This window comes from Bos javanicus, chromosome 10 (genome assembly GCF_032452875.1).
Source record: "Bos javanicus breed banteng chromosome 10, ARS-OSU_banteng_1.0, whole genome shotgun sequence".
In the NCBI taxonomy this organism is placed as follows: Eukaryota; Metazoa; Chordata; class Mammalia; order Artiodactyla; family Bovidae; genus Bos; species Bos javanicus.
Genome location: NC_083877.1, coordinates 93,166,964 through 93,177,523, shown reverse-complemented (window position 1 = coordinate 93,177,523; position 10,560 = coordinate 93,166,964). Strand labels below are relative to the sequence as shown.

The 10,560-nt window shown below is 38.0% G+C and overlaps 1 non-coding gene across 1 annotated transcript; it reads right to left on the bottom strand.

Moving 5' to 3' along the window:
• Positions 1 to 10,101: 10,101 nt before the first annotated feature.
• On the bottom strand, positions 10,102 to 10,170 carry LOC133256313 (small Cajal body-specific RNA ncR26). Its single transcript, XR_009739185.1, has one exon. It is a non-coding gene; the product is annotated as a small Cajal body-specific RNA ncR26 (non-coding RNA).
• Positions 10,171 to 10,560: the final 390 nt, after the last annotated feature.

The window sequence follows — 10,560 nt, the reverse complement described above, 5'->3', positions numbered from 1 at the left end:
TGAAAGGTTGTTGTTGAATCACATGAAGACACTGGAATTCTTGGCCCCCAGAAGAGGAGAATTCAATCCGGGGCCAGAGACGAGGCTTGATCGCGCAGAGCTTTTGTGTAATAAAGATTTATTAAAGTATAAAGGAGATAGAGAAAGCTTCTGACATAGGCATCAGAAGGGGGCAGAAAGAGTACCTGTTTGCTAGTGTTAACAATGAAGTTATATAATCCAAAGAATGTCTGGAGGTTGTAAAGACCTCATCAGACCTACTCCTATAATTTACATTTTAAGATAACACTGTCCTCAGGCAGGATACATCCTTGTAAAGACCAGGTCTACTCCCATAGTTTACATTTTAAGATAACAGAAGGTTTAATCCAAAGACTGTCCTTAGCAGGATATTATTGTTATATAATCCTAAGGCATGTGGAAAAAGAAAAAAAGTTTGTCCTTTCTTCCTCCTTGAGAATTCCAGACCCCTCTCTCCTTGGGGATCCCTAGACTCCCTATCAACCTGCCTAGGAACTGACTCTCTCACATCCACGTGAGAAAAGTGAAAGAAAGTGAAAGTGAAGTCGCTTAGTCGTGTCCAACCCTCAGCGACCCCATGGACTGCAGCCTACCAGGCTCCTCCATACATGGGATTTTCCAGGCAAGAGTACTGGAGTGGGGTGCCATTGCCTTCTCCTGGCTGAGTGCATAGAAGGTAATAAATACCCTTGCTTGTACAATGACTTAATTTGAATCTGGTGGGGGCACAGCGTTGCTGGGAACAATGGATAGTGCTTTTAATGTCTGGGTGCAGGAGCACAGAGTAGAAGACATGAATTTGCACACACTTCTTCATCACTTATTTCATTCCTCAAGAAAAGTAATCATCTCTTTAACCGCTCCGTCCTTTTGGGCAATTTTCTTCATATGCAAGTTACATTACATTTATAAAGATCAATATCTAAACTGTTTTGGCACATAACGCTTAAAAGTTAACCTATAAGGGGATTAAGCTTTAAGTGTGTGGCAGCGCTCTCTGTTTTTCAGGAACTTGGAAGCTTTACTTTATTATTATTTTTTTTACTTTATTTTTATAACTTGTATTTTTATATCAAGGGTAGCTAAACTGTGCGGCTGCTTTATAACTGCACACAATAATTGTTAGAAATTGAATTCCAATACTGATGTTTCCCATTCTTAATGTTAGTCATGTTTTCTTTTAATTAATTAGATAAATAATGTTTGTAACAGGAAAAAGCCTAAAGCAAAATCTGATTTCAGGTACCAATCAAAGGGAGAAACAAAACATTCAGTGCTCATTGTGTGAACAATCTTTCTTTTTAAGGTCAAGGCAGCAGATGAAACTACAGTGTGTTTCGTTGTTGCTTTGCTTACTAGAGTCAGCTTTTTCACTTCCAAGCAAACGACAGCATCCCTTATTTAACATAAAAGTTAACCTTTGCCAAATGATGGTAGAAATAACAATATAATCTTAGTTAATTTAACTAATTCTGCTTCTTTATGATCTCCTTTGATTCCTTTAAGGGTTTTGAACTTCAGGAAAAAAGGAATATCCTGGACTGACATTGCATAGCAAAGACTGAATAACTCCAGCAGAATAAGTTCTGTGTATTTCATGGTGACTTATTACTTTATCTGTTATGATAACCCAGTACTTTAAGAATATAACCAACTCTTCAACATTGAACTGATGCTGTGGCAAGTGGGATTTGTTTTTGTTTTTCTCTGACATTCCCCCTTCTGGAATTAGCTATTCATATTCTAGTTCTCATTCAGCTTTATCTCATTAAATTATTTAGCAATTCACTGCTTTTAAGGTTTCACCTCCTCCTTACATAACAAGCCATTGTGATTTCTCTAAGCCCTGTTTTTACTAAAACACAGTGTGCCCTTTCCAGGAAATGCAGCAGAGTGAAGACTGAATTATTACAACTCAGACATTTATTTAAAACTCCATCTCCTTGGCAAAGTATCATTCTTTACCAATAAAGACAATGAAAATAAATTCTAAAATCCCAGTCTTGGAAAGCCATTCTGCTAGAAATGGATAAGCCTTTCCCATGTCATCAGGATACTGTGCAAATATATGTGTATGTGTGTGTGTAATTTCTATAACTTGGCACATAAGAAACAATAAAACTTTGTGCAAATGAATTTATTCATAATGAGATCTTATATAATGTGCTTTCTGTAGTGCTGTTTTTTTCTCCATATCAATGTCACTGTTAATTCTTGAAGCTCTGCTCTATTCTGAATGTTATTATGTTCTAAATATCACTGTTTGCTCCATTTTTCCCTGGTGAGAAAGGCAAGAAGTCTGAGAAAGAGCGTTCTCTTCCTTCTCTTGCTCTCAGCACATGAAATGCTTGCCATTGTCAACTCAGTGCGGTGGCACAGCCACTGTCATATTCACAGGCATTGCGGTGCGCAATTTACGAGGTTTACATAAAGGTTATATGGAATAAATCACTGGCCTTTATCTTTGCCTGGTATCCTCTTTGCATTATTTATGAGCAAAGAACAATGCATCACGCTGGACTCCATGTTAGGCTGCTATAATTCACCTGGTAAAACATCCTTTTCCTGGAGATCCTGACATTAGAGAGAAGAGGCAACTCCCTCTTTTTGAGAAGAGCCATGCAGCATGTTTCAGATAATACATCAGAAAGACACTGACGGTACTTATTAATAATCATCAATCTTAAGAAGCAGTACAACCCACCGAGAAATAAATGCTCTCAAGCCCGCATTCTACAAGGATTGGCACATATCCTGTCCATCCTCTAGACACCATTCAGTCACTCACTCAATAGCCTCTTGTCGAATGCTTACTACATTCCAGGCCGCACTGTTTTAAATGTTTGGAACTCTTCAGTGAGCAGAGAAACAAAAAGTATGGTTTGGGCTTCGGTTCCTCCACAAAACGTCCCAAGGTAAGGTATGAAGTTTAATTTTACAAATTTTATTGTCCCTACAATAACTGGCAAAGGGAACTGGAGGAGAAACACAGATCAGGAGGAAAGTTAATTTTAAATTGCATGACTGAACTGATTTCCTCCCATCATTGAACTGTACCCAGTGAACAACTGAAACACAATTCCCCCAGGCATCTTCTGAGGAGCCATGTGTGGGCAGCTCAGAACTGTTCACCTGAGACAGAGAAGAGCAGTTCTCATCCCTAATCTCTGAGGGTTATGTGTACCATGGAAATTTAATTCTCTTCTGCAGGTGTCACATGGCTGAGCAGATTCCCATAGGAAGCCCATTTGGAAGTAGTAGAGAAAATCCAGAGCCAAAAGCAAGAGATTGAGAGTGTTGGTAAAGCAAAGTGCCGTCATGTTATACCTGCAAGCACCCGTGTGCTATCGTACTGGCTGGAGCGAAAACATGAGTCAGAAAGAGGTGGGACGCAAGCGGTGGCTGATGCAATCCATGCCCTTGAGGAGCCTGTATTCAAGTCAGTTGCATTTTATCCAATCCAGGTGCTTTATCTGGGGCTTTCTAAAGCAAATAGTGGGAATTAAAAAAACATGGCTGCACTCATACAATAGATCTAGACCAATATATATTAAGTCTTGTTAATTTAACTTAAATTCTGTTCATTTAAGAATTGCCATGTGGGAAAAACTACAAATATAAAAAGGTTTATGCTATTTATTACAAAGCTTTATCATAGAGAAAGATTGAAGATTTTAGAATAGGTATATGTCTAAGAAAACCAGCTGTGGTGCGTTCATGTCTGAATAGCTCTTGTTTTATTTTATAGGTTCTACAGGATCTGAGAACAGGCTTACTTAAAAACAATCTCAACTGAGATCCTCGATCATAGGTACTAATTGCTACCAAATTCTTAAATATAAGCCTTCAAGTAAGAGATACAGTAAAAAGTGAATTTTAACCCTTTCCTGAACATTTACATCCACTTTTAGAGTCTGAAAAAGCAAGAGATAAACTTAAGGAAAGTATTTTTTGGTGAGAGTTGTCAGAATGTTAGGACTCTTTCCCTGCTGTGGGAGGGAAATCAGAAAGGACTTTCATTTTTTAAAACCATGGAAAGAGGCTGCATTGGTATGCCTTAGAGAACTTCAACTGTTCTCTGTGGATCTTGGAGAATGTTTCTAACATTCCTGAGAAACCTAAGGAGAGAGAGACCATGGTTTCCTACCTTCTCTGATAATGAAGATAAAGACAGTGGGGGAAAAAGTTGGAGATTTGGGTAGAGGCTTTAGTCCCAGAATTTTCAGGGTATAGTCAGAGACCTGGTAAAGGTTGTATTTTGATTCTACCCAGGAGGGTTGCCTGAATTGGGAAGGTGTCCTCAATCAAAATGTCTTGAGTCTTAGAAGTAAAATTTTAGACCAAAAAAAAAAAAAAAAGCATTTACCACACCAAGGAAAATACATTTAAAACATCCCCATCAATGGGAACAGAAAGAAGGGACTTTAGAAACTCTACAAAATCACTTTGAGGAAGAACAAGTGTTTTAAATATTTACCAAATGTATAGATTCTCCATGTTGAAGAATCTAAAAGACCTAAAGTCTAAAAAGGATTCAGTATGCAGCCACTGTAATCATTTACAAATGGAACCAAGATGGGTTATTTCCATAGTTTGATCTTGTGGTACTAGCAGGATGAATCGTGGACCCTACAGACAAGGAAGAGAAGAAAGAGAAAGAAAGAAAGAAAGAAAGATGTAAAAGAAAAACTAAAAGTTGGAAGCATATTCATGGATTGACAGTACCTGGAATGGAAGGCAAGCACTAATCAGAAAACTCCTCTTCTGGTCCTGACATTAATATCATGAACTTTTCATAATAAATGTCTCATAATAAACTATACTTTCAAACCTTCCAGATATCACAGAACATGACATCAAGATCACACAAAATGAAAAGCAAAGATGGGAAGGTGAAGATAAACAAGTATAATGATGCATAAAGCTAGAGGAGGCTAACAGGCTACCTGACTATATCATCCTAGGACCAGCCACCAAAGGGAGACCTCAGATTATGGACCTAGGTACATGTTCTCTAGTAAACAGTCAACTTACCTTTGTACTCAAGGATGAGTAAAGTGATCAAATATAAGTCCTTAAACACTATTTTATATCAATCTTTCTGCAGAGTTTCTAAATTCTTAATGGATGAAATGTAGTAAGATTGAACTATCTTCCTAAACATGAAAATTGTGAGGAAGCAGCAATTTCAACTGACTTCAATTGTTTCAAATGAGTTTATATCACCTCCCTTATTTGCTATCTGATCATAACTCTTTAATACCATGAAAAACTGGTGACCCAAGTGGATGACACACCATATTATCAATAAATTAAACCAAAGCAACCCGCTGAAAAATGAGAACTTAGGAAATCAACAATTTGCTTTTGCTTTGTGACATCAAGTGACTAATTTGAATGTTTTTCTCTTAAATAGCAGAGTAGAAACTGTGGGCACGAGAGTGCTATACTGAGAACATACAAGGCCAACAAGAGGCAATGCAACCTGTTGTACAAAGATAATCAAATGACCAGATAGTCTGTCTTTGGAGAGAGAATTATCTTCTGTTTTAACCTTGAAAATTTACTCAGACCTTACAGATGTATCAGATGCTCCCAAGTGCCAGATTAATCATGCCAAGAGATTTCACTAAAATAAACAATCTCTGTAAAGAAAACATTAGCAAAGTTTAGGAAGGAGAGAATTTCCTTCCATTTGCTCTGAGAAGTCTCTGTTCTAGTGTCCAGACTATGATGGACAATGACCAGCCCCTTAAGTGAGCAGAGCCCAACCAACTTTGTGATTTGTCTTCCTTTTTCTAGAAAGGACTTAGCAAAGAGAAACTGATGGAAGTTGTGCTTTTACCTGGATTTAGAGTAGGAACTAGACTGGATTTTTCTTTTAGGATCAAAAAGAAAAAAATTCCAGAAACCACAGATTAGGACTTTGTTTATATTTGTTTATTTGAATTCTAACCTACTACTATACTCAGTAAATAGCTTTCCTTTAAATTTATGGAGTCCCATTGCAGTTTAACATTCTAGGTAAATATGATATATAACAGAGTCAATTGATTACTGCAGTTTCATTTTACCTTAATATACCAAATCTCTGGTGTGAAATATCAACAATTTATGATCAGCATAGACTAAACTGAGGTCATTGTAACTATCACCAACCCCTAAATTTAATTTACCAAATGAGAAAGAGATCATTAAAGTCTGTGTCTTAATTTTAATATCTTATTATGTGATGTTTATAGTGTTTTATCATTTTGCTTTCTTCTCAGTTAATGTTTTCCCTAATATGATTAACTCATTTTATAGACTTTTAGAACTAAAAGCTATGTAGCCAACATCATGAGCCATTGTTCACAGCATCTGGGCTTCTGGCCCTTGTTTTCTATTATATTTCAGTAAAGATGAAGTTAGTCGTGAAAAGCTACAATTTTTTAAGGCACAGACAATTGGGCTCTCGTCCTCCTACCATCCTTTCAAAAATACAAGATTACAGTTTCAGAAGTCACATCCTTTAAAAAAGCAATTCCTGATGGAAAGGGAGAAGAAAAAATCATTTGCAGTATCTTTCCAAGGCTCTAAACAGGGATGGGGGAAGCATCCTAATGATGGTAAGTCACAATCAAAGAGCAGTAAACAAGAACCATATCTAATGTGTATTTTTTATCTCCAGCACTGACATAATGATTGAAACAGGCCAGACCACAAAGGTTGGCAAAAATGATGACTTCGATTCAAAGAGGTTATTTTCACTTCAGTTTGCTGTAAATCAGAAGGCAAGCAGTGTGAGAAGCACAACTACATAAAGACACAGATGAGCAGAGAGAGCTCATTCGGTCTTCCCAAAATCTTCAACTGCTTAGAACGTCAGTGTCCAATGTAGTCTTGATAGAGAAAAAAAAAAAAAATCCCTGTTCAAAGCCATGGGCTTTCTGCCTTTTATGTGGTGGAGATGAGGAACGGGCAGCTCCAACTTCTCATTCAATGGTCTCTCCAGCAGGAAATTCTTGCTGTGACCCAAGTACATACTCCAAAACCTGCAGCAGGCCTAGTCTCGGTGCACACCAGCTCTTTCATATGCGTTTTCAATTCAGTTTATAACTCACCATTCTCAACACAGTGTTTTTATGTCTCCACCTTTGCTCACACTGCTCTAATGCTGTTATATAACTCCTGCTCATTTTAATTTACATTTCTCATCACTCAACACACAGTTTATTCACCCCTATTTCTAATCGCAACAATTGTTCCTTCCTCTCTCTTGCAACTTCAAATGAAGCTTGCATTTCCTTGGCATCAATTTAATCCACCTTATAAAACATAAATTAACATTAAAATGCATTCCAGCATACACTGCTGCTGCTGAGTCATTTCAGTCGCATCCGATTCTGTGGGACCCCATAGATGGCAGCCTACCAAGCTCCTCCATCCATGGGATTTTCCAGGCAAGAGTACTGGAGTGGGGTGCCATTGCCTTCTCCATCAGTATACACTAGATAAAGGCAAATACAGTTTGATTCTAATTATACGAGGTACCTAGAATAGTCAAATTCATAGAGCCAGAGAATACATCGGAGATTCCGATGGTCTGGGGTGAAGGGGGAGGGGAAATGGGGAGTTGATATTTAACGGGGACAGAGTTTCAGTTTGTTCTGTGCTCAGTCGCTCAGGCGTGTCTGACTCTTTGTGACCCTATGGACTGCAGCACACCAGGTTCCTCTGTGCATGGGGATTCTCCAGGCAAGAATGCTGGAGTGGGTTGCCATGCCCTCCTCCAGGGGATCTTCCCAACCCAGGGATTGAACCCAGGTCTCCTGCATTGCAGGCAAATTCTTTACTGTTTGAGCCACCATGGAAGCCTCAGAGTTTCAGTTTAGGAAGGAGAAAAATTCAGGAGATGGATTATGGTGAGAGTTTCACAACAATGTAAATGTACTTAGTGCCACTGAACTGCACGGTTTAATATGGTTAAAATATAATATTTTATATTATGGGACTTTTACCCCAATAAAAACATTTAAAAATAAAAATGAATAAATAAAGCATTTGTATGATTATATCCTTCTTTCTATGTACACAATAGAGGATCCCTAACAGTGCTAACCCCTGCAAACAAGACTGTGCCTACATAAAAGAGATGTTCTTAAATACAAAGAAATTAATGAGTTCATTCACCCTTTACCATCAGAAAGATTTGGAATAGGGTCTGATGGAAGCAGCAGGAGCAATAAAAGAACTTAATAGCATCTTAACCTTTCTTCATGGTGAATCTAGGTTCCAATCCTGGGAACCAGGCCTCAGACACTATTATTAAAGCTCCATGCTTCTGTGAGCACTTGTTCCTCCACATTTCTGTCAATGACACACTGAAAATGTAAGTATGGATAGTAACGCTTCACAAAGACCTCCAACTGATGTGCATGTGTTCCTTTTCCTCCACTTTTTAAAAAAAAAATTTATTTAAATATAGTTGATTTACAATATTGCTAGTTTCCAAAGTATAGGAAAGTGGTTCAGTTATATACATTTATATTTACATTCTTTTCCATTACTGGTTATGACAAGATAAGGAGTACAGCTCCCTGTGCTTATACAGTAGGTCCTGGTTGGTTATCTGTCTTTTTTTATGTTGTAGTGCATATGTTTTAATTCTAAACTAAGTTGTCGCTCCCCCTTTCCCTTTTGGTAACCATAAGTTTGTTTTCTAAGTCTGTGAGTCTATCTGATTTGTAGATAAGTTCATCTACATCAATTTTTTTAGATTTCACATATAAGCAATATCATATGGTATTTGTCTTTGTCTGACTTATTTCACTAAGTGCGATAATCTCCAAGTCCATCCATGTTTCTGCAAATGGCATTATTTCATTCTTTATTTTGATAAATTTCCAACATATAGAAAAGTTACAAGAAAACCAAAATGACTGTGCTATATTTTCAGAGACCAGATTTACCAAATATTAGCATTGTGCTATACTTTTCCTGGCAGAAAGTGAAGAGAAACTCAAAAGCCCCTTGATGAAAGTGAAAGTGGAGAGTGAAAAAGTTGGCTTAAAGCTCAACATTCAGAAAACGAAGATCATGGCATCTGGTCCCATCACTTCATGGGAAATAGATGTGGAAACAGTGGAAACAGTGTCAGACTTTATTTTGGGGGGCTCCAAAATCACTGCAGATGGTGACTGCAGCCATGAAATTAAAAGATGCTTACTCCTTGGAAGGAAAGTTATGACCAACCTAGATAGCATATTCAAAAGCAGAGACATTACTTTGCCAACAAAGGTTCATCTAGTCAAGGCTATGGTTTTTCCAGTGGTCATGTATGGATGTGAGAGTTGGACTGTGAAGAAGGCTGAGCGCCGAAGAATTGATGCTTTTGAAGTGTGGTGTTGGAGAAGACTCTTGAGAGTCCCTTGGACTGCAAGGAGATCCAACCAGTCCATTCTGAAGGAGATCAGCCCTGGGATTTCTTTGGAAGGAATGATGCTAAAGCTGAAACTCCAGGACTTTGGCCACCTCATGCAAAGGAATGATGCTAAAGCTGAAACTCCAGTATTTTGGCCACCTCATACTTTTCCACTCATTGGAAAAGACTCTGATGCTGGGAGGGATTTGGGGCAGGAGGAGAAGGGGACGACAGAGGATGAGATGGCTGGATGGCATCACTGACTTGATGGACGTGCGTCTGAGTGAACTCCGGGAGTTGGTGATGGACAGGGAGGCCTGGCGTGCTGCAATTCATGGGGTCGCAAAGAGTTGGACACGACTGAGCGACTGAGCTGAACTGAACTGATACTTTTCCTTCTGGAGAAGGAAATGGCAACCCACTCCAGTACTCGTGCCTGGAAAATCCCATGGATGGAGGAGCCTGGTGGGCTACAGTCCATGGGGTCACAAGAAGTCAGACATGACTCAGCAGCTTCACGTTCACTTTCCATATCCTTTCTTCCCTCCTTCTTTCCTTCCTTTCCCAACATCTCCCTTTCCTGCATTACTTCAATTTATCTCTCTTTCTTTGTGAAAACATTTGAAAGTAAACTGCATATATCATACTTCACTCTTAAATGATTCAGTATGTCCTAAAAACAGGTTCATTATTCTCAGTAATCACAATAATTTGTCATATGCATTGAATAAAATGTGTTTATAAAACAATGTATAACATACTGACAATGTGTACATTTTCCTCATTGTATTTTCCCCAAAATAAAATACATTTCCCCAAAATGTATTATACAGCTTCTAGCTTTCTTTTATTATTTTTTTTAATCCAGGATTCAAACATGAATTGTGCATAGCATTAAATTGCCATGTTTGTCTAGCCTTCTTTAATCTAGAACACTCCTAATCTTTTTTCCTAATTTAACATTAATATTGAGGAGTTCAGGTCCATTTTCCTATAGAATTCTACAATCTAGATTTATCCAGTTTTTCCACATGAGGAAATTGAAGTTTAAGAGTTTGCATGAGAATAGTTCAAAAGTATTTGCGTCATTGTCATGAGATATTTGACGTTAGATTGAACAGTCATTTGATTGACTC